Source organism: Scylla paramamosain, chromosome 27, assembly GCF_035594125.1.
Source record: "Scylla paramamosain isolate STU-SP2022 chromosome 27, ASM3559412v1, whole genome shotgun sequence".
In the NCBI taxonomy this organism is placed as follows: Eukaryota; Metazoa; Arthropoda; class Malacostraca; order Decapoda; family Portunidae; genus Scylla; species Scylla paramamosain.
In genome coordinates, this window is record NC_087177.1 from 14,176,809 (window position 1) to 14,190,057 (window position 13,249).

General features: G+C 41.3%; 1 protein-coding gene across 2 annotated transcripts in view; it reads left to right on the forward strand.

The window, feature by feature from the left end:
* The window catches only part of LOC135114255 (uncharacterized), a 72,055-nt gene that overhangs the window by 6,150 nt on the left and 52,656 nt on the right, over window positions 1–13,249 (forward strand). The window lies entirely within an intron of this gene.

Here is a 13,249-nt window from a genome sequence, read left to right on the forward strand (position 1 = left end):
TACGTACGTGAAACGATAGAATAGATTTCTGGCCTCGGACAAGTGCCCGGACAATCCTGGTGTTGCTGGGTGGAGTGTCCAGAATGTCCAGGTGTTGGTGCACAGGTGGTTCAGCGAAAGACGTGTCAGTGACGCGGGCTATTAAGTGCTGTGCAGTGCAGTGCTGTGACAGTGACACGTACCGATAACTAGCGCAATGTGACAGTGACAAGCATTTTATTGAGTGCAGTGCCTCACTGTTATTATTATCATCATCATCATCATCATCATTGTTATAATTTTCCTTATTATTACTATCGTTTTCATTATTACTGTTATATCATTATTAATATTTGAGCTATTTTTATAGGGTTAGGTTTTAAAATAGGGAGTACTCATCATACTCCCTTTAACATGTAAAAGACTCCCTGTATTTGTACAGGCATGTATCGATAAGAGAGAGAGAGAGAGAGAGAGAGAGAGAGAGAGAGAGAGAGAGAGAGAGAGAGAGAGAGAGAGAGAGAGAGAGAGAGAGAGAGAGAGAGAGAGAGAGAGAGAAAAAAGAGAGAGAATTAGTTAAGTTACCTTTTCACCTAGGTCGTTTTCTAATATTATATCCACTTTTTTCTTCATGATGGCGGAAACTAAAACATTTTTGTCTTTTTTTTTAATTATTTTTTATTTTTATTTATTTATTTATTCATTTATTTATTTATTTTTATGTAGGAGGGACACTGGCCAAGGGCAACAAAAATCCAACAAAAAATAAATAAATAAAAAAAGCCCACTGATATGCCAGTCCCAGAAAAGGGTCCAAAACGGTAGTCAAAAAATAGAAGGATAAGTGTCTTAAAACCTCCCTCTTGAAGGAATTCAAGTCATAGGAAGGTGGAAATACAGAAGCAGGCAGGGAGTTCCAGTGTTTACCAGAGAAAGGGATGAATGATTGAGAATACTGGTTAACTTTTGCATCAGAGAGGTGGACAGAATAGGGGTGAGAGAAAGAAGAGTCTTGTGCAGCGAGGCCACGGGAGGAGGGGAGGCATGCAGTTAGCAAGATCAGAAGAGCAGTTAGCATGAAAATAGCGGTAGAAGACAGCTATAGATGCAACATTGCGGCGATGAGAGAGGCTGAAGACAGTCAGTCAGAGGAGAGGAGTTGATGAGACGAAAAGCTTTTGATTCCATCCTGTCTAGAAGAGTGGTATGAGTGGAACTCCCAGACGTGTGAAGCATACTCCATACATGGATGGATAAGGCCCTTGTACAGAGTTAGCAGCTGGGGGGATGAAAAAAAAAACTGGCGGAGACGTCTCAGAACACCTAACTTCATAGAAGCTGTTTTAGCTAGAGATGAGATGTGAAGTTTCCAGTTAAGATTATAAGTAAAGGACAGACCGTGGATATTCAGTGTAGAAGAAGGGGACAGTTGAGTGTCATTGAGGAAGAGGGCAGACCGTGGTTATTCAGTGTAGAAGGGGACAGTTGTGGAAGGTTGTGTCGAGTTGATAGATGGAAGAATTGAGTTTTCGAGGCATTGAACAATACCAAGTTTGCTCTGCCCCAATCAGAAATTTTAGAAAATATCAGAAGTCAGGCGTTCTGTGGCTTCCCTGTGTGAAATGTTTACTTCCTGAAGGGTTGGACGTCTATGAAAAGATGTGGAAAAGTGCAGGTTGGTATCATCAACGTGGACAGGACAAGAAGATTGGTTTAGAAGGTCATTGATGAATAAGAAGAAGAGAGTGGGTGACAGGACAGAACCCTGAGGAGCACCACTGTTAATAGATTTAGAAGAAAAACAGTGACCGTCTACCACAGCAGCAATAGAACGGTCAGAAAAGAAACTTGAGATGAAGTTACAGAGAGAAGGATAGAAGCCGTAGGAGGGTAGTTTGGAAATCAAAGCTTTGTGCCAGACTCTATCAAAAGCTTTTGATATGTCCAAGGCAACAGCAAAAGTTTCACCAAAATCTCTAAAAGAGGATGACCAAGACTCAGTAAGGAGAGCCAGAGGATCGCCAGTAGAGCGGCCTTGACGGAACCCATACTGGCGATCAGACAGAAGGTTGTGACAAGATAGATGTTTAATAGATAGAGTTTTTAGCAAAGGCCTGAGCGAAGAGTTCAGCTTTAGAAATAGATGTGATAGCAGTGGTGCCATCTGGTTGAAATAAAGGAGGAAAAGAAGAAGAAGCAAAGTTTTTGGAGATATTTTTGGCTAGATGCCAGAAGTCACGAGGGGAGTTAGATCTTGAAAGATTTTGACACTTTCTGTTAATGAAAGAGTTTTTGGCTATTTGGAGAACAGACTTGGCATGGTTCCGGGCAGAAATATAAAGTGCATGAAATTCTGGTGGTGGAAGGCTTAAGTACCTTTTGTGAGCCACCTCTCTATCATGTATAGCACGAGAACAAGATGTGTTAAACCATTGTTTGGAAGGTTTAGGTCGAGAAAAAGAGTGAGGAATGTACGCCTCCATGCCAGACACTATCACCTCTGTTATGCGCTCGGCACACAAAGACGGGTCTCTGACACGGAAGCAGTAGTTATTCCAAGGAAAATCAGCAAAATACCTCCTCAGGTCCCCCCCAACTACCAGAGGCAAAACGCCAGAGGCACCTTCGCTTAGTCGTTGCGCACATAAACGCAACATCCAGCTTTGGATCGAAAATAAGGATAGAGAAAGTAGGATGGAACAGAAAAGGGGCTACTGTCAGCTGCCTCAGACACCTGAGTTTCAGTGAGGAAAAGAAGATGAGGTTTAGAAGAGGAGAGGTGGTGTTCTACAGATTGAAAATTAGATCTTAGACCGCTAATGTTGCAGAAGTTGATGAAGAAAAAGTTGAGGGGGGGGGGTGTCAAGACACTTAGGGTCGTTGTCAGAAGGGCAGTCCGACCTGGGGACATTTGTGGTCTCCTCCCCAGATGGGGACTCCGAGGTTGGTGTAGGAGTCGCTATGATAATTTTGAAATTTTGAGTTAACGGTGTGTTTAGATGCTTGTAGTTTTGTGTGGAGGAAGAGAGTTGTCTTTAGAGGGCAGGCTGTGACTACCCCCTTGTCAGTGAGGTCAGAGCTGGGTTTAATGATAAGTTCACAGCAACCCCTGATCCAGTGCTTTAGATCTCACTGAGAGTAATTATCGTTTCGGCAGGTGCCTACTGCCTCCTCCTCTATGCTTCCATGCGTAAGAACAGTTTCTTTTAAGAGAGAGAGAGAGAGAGAGAGAGAGAGAGAGAGAGAGAGAGAGAGAGAGAGAGAGAGAGAGAGAGAGAGAATTAGTAAAGGTACCCTTTCACTTAGGTCGTTTTCTAATATATCCACTCTTTTCTTCATGATAGTGGGAACTAAAGCATTTTGTCTATGCTTCAATGCGTAAGAAGTTTCTTATAAGAGAGAGAGAGAGAGAGAGAGAGAGAGAGAGAGAGAGAGAGAGAGAGAGAGAGAGAGAGAGAGAGAGAGAGAGAGAGAGAGAGAGGAGACGGGATAGAAGGGCCTCACTGATTTCCCTAGACCATTCATGTCTGGTTAACACGCGCGAGTGGACGTCTAACAAGATGGATATGTCATTATATAGATTTAGTACCATATTGAACGTGTTTTGTACTTTGATTTCGGGTCACCTGAGAGTGATGACATGTCTCATTTATGACAGAATAGGCTGTCTGTGCCAGTCACACCTTGTCCTTACCAGGCGGTGCTCAGCTTTCTTGAGAATGTAGTCAAAAGTATGTTTAGTCATCCACGTGTACTCAACAAAAATTAATCTTCTCAAGTGTCTTGTTAGGTCACGGAAAAGATGGTGATATTCTCCACACTGTTTTCTTTTGCAATTTATTTATTTTTTTTCATTTTTTCTTTTTCTTCTTTTAAGTTTTTGCGTGAGTACTTTGGAGTAATATTAGCTCATCACCAGACGATGAGTTTGACATTTTTTGCTGCACAGCTGGTAAATCACAACTGACAGATAAACCTGCCACCTGTGTCCCTCCCAGCGCTGGTAGGAGCAGATTACCGGCGTCCTTTGTGATCACTTACCAGGGCCAGAAACCAGTACTGGTCGGCGCCTGTTGCTCGCGCGAGAAAACCAGCGTCCTCTGTGCACGTTCTCTTAGAGTTGAGCATGACACGCTCACGCTCATAAGATATAGTCTGCAGTTTCTTCTACCGCTCAACCACTGTCCCGGAACGAAACGCTGGAAAGCATTCAGCATGAATTCCCCGCCGTGGGCGTGGCGGCGCCTCCTTCATAGACAAGTGACAGGACGTCAGTCTGGAGGGCCACAAGGAAGCTGGACGTGCGCCGAGGTTCACTGAATTAGCTGAGAGTCTGAATGAAAATACTGTAATGATCCAATGCAACAGTGTCTTCGCTCAATTAATCTCAATATTTTATTGTTGAAATCAACTACAAAACAGAGAATAGAGCATTCCAACACAGAACTGTTGTGAAGACGTCGCGCACGAGGCCGTTCCCCAGTTCATACGTATTGTAAATGAATGTTATAATGAAATAGAATTAATCTTTGACAGAGGTTCCAGTGTAGAGGTAAAAATGTACAAAGTCTTCGCTCCCAGTAACTCTTTCACTACTGCAGGCTACACAAAGCACGGCCCTCCGCCACAGCCCGGCCACGGCTTGCTGAAGCTTGCCAGAGTTGACCTTTGTAGCAACAACTGAGTGACTTTTTTTTTTTTTTTTATATCATAAAGCAAAACAACAAATGACTGAGTTTTAATCACTTATACAATCATATAATTGTTGTAATGATTGAGCTTAACAAGTAAAGTAAAACGAGACAGACTGTATTTACTTTTCCCAGCAAACAATTCTTTACTATGGTGTATTTTGAGTTGTACATTACGATTACAATCAACACCATTACAATACTGCATTAGGCTACACGAGAACATATGCTCTACAGACAGATGAAAAAAAAAATCATTGTCAACACACACACACACACACACACACACACACACAAATGACTACAGTTTCTTATATCCAAAGACAAATACGCAGACAAGATGCAAACAGCGCATGCTTATTTCCTGTTATCGCTGAGGTGCCAGACTCTTGTACGTACGTAAAAGTATAAGAGAGTAGCGAAATAAGGGAAGCTGCAAGAAGCCATCTGGCCTACACGTGGCAGTCCCTGTATGAAACACACCTATCCTATTTCCACCAATCATCCTTTGAAGCCCCCCAATGGCTCGGCACCAACAACCTGATTACTGAGTTTATTTCATTCCTCTACCACTCTATTTGACAACGATAGCTTTCCTTCTGGAGATTGACAGATAAACGGATAGATAAATAAACAGATAGATGGATGGATGAGTAGATAGATACATAGATAAATAGATAAGTAGATGCGTACATACATAGACAGCCTCCTAACAAGAAAACCAGGCACAATTTACGTCTGCTACTGTTTTAAGTGACGGCATTGTCCAGCAAAAGACGCCACTGAAAGAAGCAGAAATAGACTTATGTGTCAGGACGTAAGGTGAGGCACGGCAGGCTAGTCAGGAATGGGCAGGATGGCTTTGGAGCTGGGAGGCGTGTGGTATAGGACCTGTATATTCAGTCACCCGGCCTGGTTCCCACGCCCCTCTGCTACCACCCGACGAGCTGGACTAGCTGGGGAGGAGGAAAGTGGCGCGAGCGTGGTGATGAAGGGAGAGGGGGAGAACAGGAACGTGTGTGGTGAGAGTGAGAGCCTATTGCTTTTGTATCCGTAGTGGGGAGGGTGGTGAGAGGTGATGGGATAGTGATGAGTGAAATGGAGGAGGAGAAGAAGGAGGAACAGGAAGAGAAAGAAGATAGATAAGATAAAATGTTGAAGATGAGAAACAGGAAGAGAAAGAAAAGAGAGAAAAAAAAGAAAGTGGAGTTAAGGAGGAACAGGAAAAAGAAATAAGAAGAGTGGAGGAGAAGGAGGAGGAGGAGGAGGAGGAGGAGGAACAGGAAGAGCAGAAAGACGAAGCTCACGTTGGCGACACAGTAAGAAGCTTTTGATGCGTTGTGCGTGATCTGAGAACGCTGGTTTCGATCACTGCAAACCCTTACTACTCAAACACGCACACACGCACACATTCTCTCTCTCTCTCTCTCTCTCTCTCTCTCTCTCTCTCTCTCTCTCTCGGCTGATTGCGTGGCGTGGGAACTGTTTCAGAGGGCAGACGGAATGTAACGTTATACACAGGTTGAGGAAAACGAGACCAGGTAAGGGAGTCATTATCTACCTGTCCTCACCTGAGAAGGCCCCACCACTACCACCACCACCACCATCACCACCACCACAAACCCTGCGGTCACACCCAACCATCCTATCCAGCTAACACTGTACCCACTTCCCTTCTTCCCTTCTTCCTCTGTATCAATGCCACCACCACCACCACCACCAGTCCCTGCCCCAGCTGCCGCCACCACCACTACCCCTGTCAACCAACCCTGTCTCCTTTGCTCCCCTGTCATTGTTGGCCATTCCTTATCATCTTGTTTTCTTTTGTTCTTTTTTTTTTTTTATATATATATTTATCCTAGATGCCCTTTCTTCTCCTCACCTTCTTCTCTTATCAGCTGTCCTCTGCGTCATTCCGTCGTCACACACACACACACACACACACACACACACACACACACACACACACATCACATCACATCACATCACATCATATGACCCTGATCCCTTCCACCGCCACCACCACCACTACCATCATTACGCATTCAGACTATTATAACTACATTTAACCCGCTTTCTCTGTGTTGTGTTTACCAGAAAATGCGAAGAAAGAAAGAGAGAGAGAAAAGAAAAAGAAAGAAAAGCATCACAGTGATTACAAAACCAGTAACAATATTAACAATAGTGGGTGTCTCTGCTCCTCTTTTCTCCTCGCCTGAATGCACGGACGCGGATTTATTAGACAAGGCATACACGACAACAAAGGCGCACACTAACACCAGGAGCCGATCGCTGAGTGCTGGACGTGCTGGGTCGGTGTGCTGTGAGATCTCCCCTCCTTGGCTCGGGTCACGCTGATGCTTCCTATTTTTTTTTTTTTTTTTCCTTGTTACCCAATGGTGACTTTACACTTGGGTTTGTTTTACCTATTCACATGAAGTTTAATTGTAGGTTTCGTGATGTAGAACGTTTTATTAAGGGTTGTTTGTGTTATAAAGGTGTGCTTATTCCTCCCTGTGTTAACCAGTGGGCTGAAGTCACTTGGGCGCGTGCTGCCTGTTCACTTCGAGTTTGATTGTGAAATTTGTGTGGTAGGACGTTTTATTAAGAGCCACTTGGGTTATAGAGGTGTGCATACTAATGATTCTTCTCTTCTTCTCTTCTTCACCTTGTTACTCAGTGGTCTGGAGTCACCTGAGTGCGTGTTACTTGTTCATCTGCAGTTTAATTGTGAATTCGCTAGGATTGAACATTTTACGAAGAGTCTCCTGTGGTAAAAGATTCTTGTCTATCCTTAATCTTTTCTCAGTTGGTGGAATTATACTCAAAATTGGTGCAGTGCAAATTTTGAGTATAATTCCGAAGGGCAACACGGACGTAAAAAGGAAATACAGAGTAGTTCAAGCATTTTAGTACCTGTTGTTTTATGTTTGCTTATTATAATCATGAAGGGTTACTAAAAAAAAAAAAATATGTCGTAGTGTCTAACGCTTTACCTGTTCACCGTGATTTTAATTGGGAGTTCACTGAAATATAATAACTTCATAAGGGACCACTTAATTGTGTTTCTAACTGTATTTAGTATGACATCCATCCCTCTCTTTTTTTCCCTCATTTTCCTTAGTTGTTTAAAATTATCTGAATGCGTGTTATATGCTTACTTGTATTTACCTTACAGTCATTTGCAACTCAGACGAGGTAGAACATCTTATAAGGCGTCATATATGTTGTAAAAATGTATTGTTCATCCTTTCTTCCTTTTCTTCCGTGTGAGTGAGTGGTTTGAAGTTACCTGAGCGCGTGTTACCTGTTCACCTTGATTCTGATCGTAACCCTGGCCAGGTAAGCCGCTAATTAGTGAACCACACGCGTTATAAGGTTGCGAATTCTATCCACGTTCAAGACAGCTTCTCTCTCTCCCGTAACCCAAGCCAGTGCCGTATGATTTTGTGGTAACCCTACATTAAGTACTGCGTTAAGTGAAGACGGAACAAGAAACGAAGAAATTAATACAAGAAAACAAAACAAGTAAGAAGAAAGAGGAAATGAGAAGGAAAGAATCAAGCCACCATGACAGGAAAAAAGTTTGTACTGTTCATTCTTCATTTAATTTATAGCTTCTCTTGTTGCGAAAAAATAAATAAATAAATGAGATAGAAAATAAAACTCAGAGGAAGAGGAAGAGAAAATTGAAATGTATTAATTATTTATGCTTTGTCATTTGAACTATATGGTGCTGTGTCACAAGGGCTGGTATAGTAGTGACTGGTCTTTTATTTATTTATTTTTTTCCATTATTATTGAAGTCCTGTTATATACCTGTGTTGTTATTGTTATTATTATGTTCTTGCCACATCAAGACAAAGGAGTATATATTCAATTTAACTCAGTATTCTTTATTCTCATAAAATGTACAATAAGAATCACAGTAAAAAAAAAAAAAACTAAGGTGGTTAAAACTAAATAAATAAAACTATGAAGAAATGAGTATTAGATCTATCCACTATATAACTCAACTCCGCACAATAGACGATTAAATAAAACAAGATGAAAGAACAAACACGATCATACTAATAAGTTACACGACATAAGCTAACACAGCGGCACCACAATAACAAGCATTAGAGTGAAGAATACCACAACAATCAACAACAATAACTTCTCAACACAGGAAGCCTTCATGCAAGTCACGTATCGTGGGTATCGTGGCGTGTTGATGGCCGAAGTAGATAATATGGACGCATCAAAGGCCAAAGGTATTATTTGGGTTTACACGAGGGAGGGGAGGGGAAGGGAAGGGAAGGGAAGGGGACTAGGTCAGGAGGTGAATCATAAAAGAATATTTCGAGTGGATGGGGAAGTTTTAAGGGACAGGCATTTTAAAGGGACGAAAGGGGATGGAAGAGCTGGGAGGAACTGGGAAAGGACGTAAATTTCAAAAGAATATCTAACGAAAAAGAAGACTTAGTTTAAGAGAGCTAATGTTTTAAAAGGGAAAGAAAGGGGAGAGGAAAGGAAGGGAAAGAAAAAGGAAAGGAGGAACTGGGATATGACGTAAATTTCATTAGAATATCTGACGAAAAAAGAGGAAGTTTAAGAATGCAGATGTTTTAAAAAGGAGGAAAGGGAAGGGAAAGGAAAAGAAAAGGAGGGACTGGAGCAAGAAATAAGTTTTATAAGAATATCTGGCTAGGAAGAGGAAATTTAAGTGTGCAGACGTTTTAAAGAGATTCTGATTGGAGAAGAAAGCTGTAGTGAGGGTGAGACGACAAAAAAAAAAAAAATGTATCGAATGTTACGAAAAAAAAAAAAACGGAAAATAACACGTGCGTAAAGAAAATAAAAGAAAAATAAAGATGTTTTAAAGAGATTCTGGTTAGAGAAGAACGCGTTGGTAAGAATGAGACGATAAAAAATGCTGTTTAATCGAGTGTTACTAAAAATAACGGAAAATAGTACGTGCGTCTCGCTCGGTAAGGAATACTCCTCATCCCCTGTATCCTTTTAGTCATTCTCCTTTGTATTGATTCTAATAGATCTATATCCTTCCTGTAATATGGGGACCAGAACTGCACAGCGTAGTCTAGATGAGGTCTGACCAGCGCCAAATATAACTTTAACATTACTTCGGGACTTCTACATTTAACACTCCTACAAATTAATCCTAATACCATATTTGCCCTGTTTCTGGCCTGTATGCATTGCTTTCGTAGACGGAGTTCAGAGTTAACTATAACTCCTAAAAGTCTTTCGTACCCTGAACTTACCAGAGTTTCGTTGTTTATTGTGTACCTACTGTGTGGGTTTCCTCTACCTACGCTAAGTACTTTGCATTTGCTGATATTAAACTGCATTTGCCATCTGTCCGTCCATTCGCTCATCCTATCCAAATCTGCCTGCAAGGCGATGGCATCCGATTCTAACCTAATTAACCTACCTATCTTTGTGTCAACCGCAAATTTACTAACATCACTTCTAATTCCACTATACAAGTCACTGATATATGTTAAAAACAACAATGGTCCTAATGCTGATCCTTGTGGCACCCCACTAATTACATTTTTTATTTTTTTATGTTGGAGGGACACCGACCAAGGGCAACAAAAATATAATAAAAAAAAAAAAAAGCCCACTGAGATACCGGTCCCCGAACACGGTCAGAAGCGGTGGTTAAAAAAAAGAAAAAAAAAAAACTTGATCCCACTCGGATTTAGAGCCGTTTATTACAACTCTGTCGCCTGTCGGTTAGCCACGATCTTACTCAGTCTAACACCTTCCCATCTATCCCGCGCGCCCTTACCTTTTTTTCAGGACCCTGTGATGGAATACCTTGTCAAACGCTTTACTAAAGTCCAGATATAGGATGTCATAACGATCACCATTATCTGCCGCCTCTTAAACCTTACTGTAAAAACTTAACAGGTTCGCAAGGCAAGACTTCCCCTTCGTGAAGCCATACTGTGACTGATTTATCAAGTTATGTTTGTCTAAATGCTCCCTAATGTTCTTCGCTATTACTGACTCAATTATTTCACATACAACTGAAGTTAAGCTGACAGATTTATACATTCACCTATAGGTACTAGATTTGCAGACGTCACCTGACAGTGGAAAGGAGTGAACGCGTATAAAGCATCTAGATTAATGTACGAGAGATAACCATTGCGTAAAACTGTGACGGGAGGGAAGCACTGTCACAATACGTAGTAGTAGTGAAGGTAAATAGGTTTTTGCTCGTGTGTATTGAGGTCGTAGTGGGATCAACGCGGCTCAGGCATGAAAGGGCCGTGACACTGAGGACTGCCTTTGGTGACACACTGGTTTGATTTCAAGGCGGCGATGCGACTTGAGCTTCTTCTTCTTCTTCTTCTTCTTCTTCTTCTTCTTCTTCTTCTTCTTCTTTTGCTACCAAGAAGGAAGAAACTGAAAATCTAATACCTGGATAATTTCTAGGTCATATTTTTGCCACTAGTTTTGCTGTAAAGTTACGTTTAGTTAGTAAGTATAATGCCTGGGGCTCCTCGTGTGCAGCTGACATTGCTGTTGTCTCGCTGTTAAGTACGTCATAGTCTATAAATGGAGGAGGCATCAAGAGGGAGCACATGATTTCTACTTTTTTTTATTATTATTATTACTTGTATCAACTGATTTCTTATATTCTCAACTAGTAAGGGAAAGATGAAATTACTGGAGGAAAAAAAATAATTGCAGGAGTATTAGTGCAAGATTTCGGCTGGAGAAGAGTACATTGGTGAGGGTGTGACAAAGGATAGGGACTGTAGTGCTGGCGGCGGAGGATCTGGTGGATGGTGGGTTGTATTAAAGGTCCGTGGGGGTTACCGGGTGCAGGTGGATGTTCGTGCCGTTAGTGTGAGACAGGCAGGTGGTGGTTGTGATGGTGGTGGTGGTGGTGGTGGTGGTGGTGGTTCCTTGTTTCATTACGTTATTGTTCTTTGTTTATTTACTTGTTTATTTGTTGATTGCTTGTTCGATTGATTTAGTTGTGTATGGATCTATCTGTCTATTTGTTTTATCTTTCTAGTTATCTGTATTAATGTTCGTCTATCGTTATACTTATCAGTCAGTCAATATATCTATCTATTTATCTATCTATCTAACTACGTACCTACCTATCTGTCTATCTATCTGTCTATCTATAATATACCTATCTATGTATGTATCTATCTATCTATCTACTTATCTACCTATCAACCTATTTATCCACCTATCTATTTACCTATCTATCTACCTACCTACCTATCTACCTACCTATCTATCTATCTATCTATCTATCTATCTATCTATCAGTCATGGGAGGCTGGCAGGGTTCTATACAGACTGAGATGTGGCAGGGATTGACAAGCCAGCTGATATGTGACAGATGGTACAGAGATTGGCAGTCCTTACCTATATGTGCCGTAGAAATTGAATGCGTACTTACATGTATTAGATATTAAGTTTTTGTTACCTTAATATCAGATCTATGGTAGAAAAAAAATAGATAGATAGATAGATAGATAGATAAATAAATAAATAACTCGCAGTCTTTATTTCGTATATGCTGTAAAAGTTATATACATCATTGGTTTTTAGTTTCTTCTACAGTTTCACATCAAATCAGTTAATACAAGTGATAATATTAATAAAAAGTAGAAATCATATGCTCCCTCTTGATGCCTCCTCCATTTATAGACTATAACTGATGTACTTGACAACAGCAATGTTAGCTGAACACGAGGAGCCCCATGCATTATACTTACTAACTAAAGGTAACCTTACAGCAAAACTAGTGGCAAAAATATGACCTAGAAATTATGTAGGTATTTGATTTTCAGTTCCTTATTTCTTGGTAGCAAAAGAAGAAGAAGAAGAAGAAGAAGAAGAAGAAGAAGAAGAAGCCCAAGTCGCATCGCCGCCTTGAAATCAAAGGCAGTCCTCAGTGTCATGCCGCCTTCATGCCTGAGCCACGCTGATCCCCACTACGACCTCAATACACACGAGCAAAAATCTATTTACCTTCACTACTTCTCCGTATTGTGACAGTGCTTTCCGCCCGTCAGTGTTTTATGCAGTGGTTATCTCTTGTACATTAGTCTAGAGGTTTTATGTGCTTTCACTCGTTTCCGCTGTCGTGTGACGTCTAGCGTCTGCCAAATTTCATTGCTCACAGTATGTAAGTATCACCAGTTGCCTCCAAGGAAGCTGGAGAGACTTGAGATTTCTTGGTTGCCGCCCCAAAGACTATATAAGAGGCTTCCCTCATTGGTTATTGCGTGAATCATGAAGCAACTCGAACCAACGTGTATCGAAACATCACCCAAAGCTGTCTGACTCAGTGCGTTTACGAGCATTCTGCGTTTTCCTTCCTCTCGCATGAAAACGGCTAACAGGTAGTGAAGGCAACATCACCTCTTATAAGTCACGTACTTCTGGTGGGATATGAAAACTGTGGTGTTGGCAGCAGCAGCAGCAGCAGTCGTAGTATTGGTGGTGGTGGTGGTGGTGGTGATGGTAGACGCAGCAACACTCCACAAAATTTAAAAACAAATAAATAAATAAATAAATAAATAAATACTTGA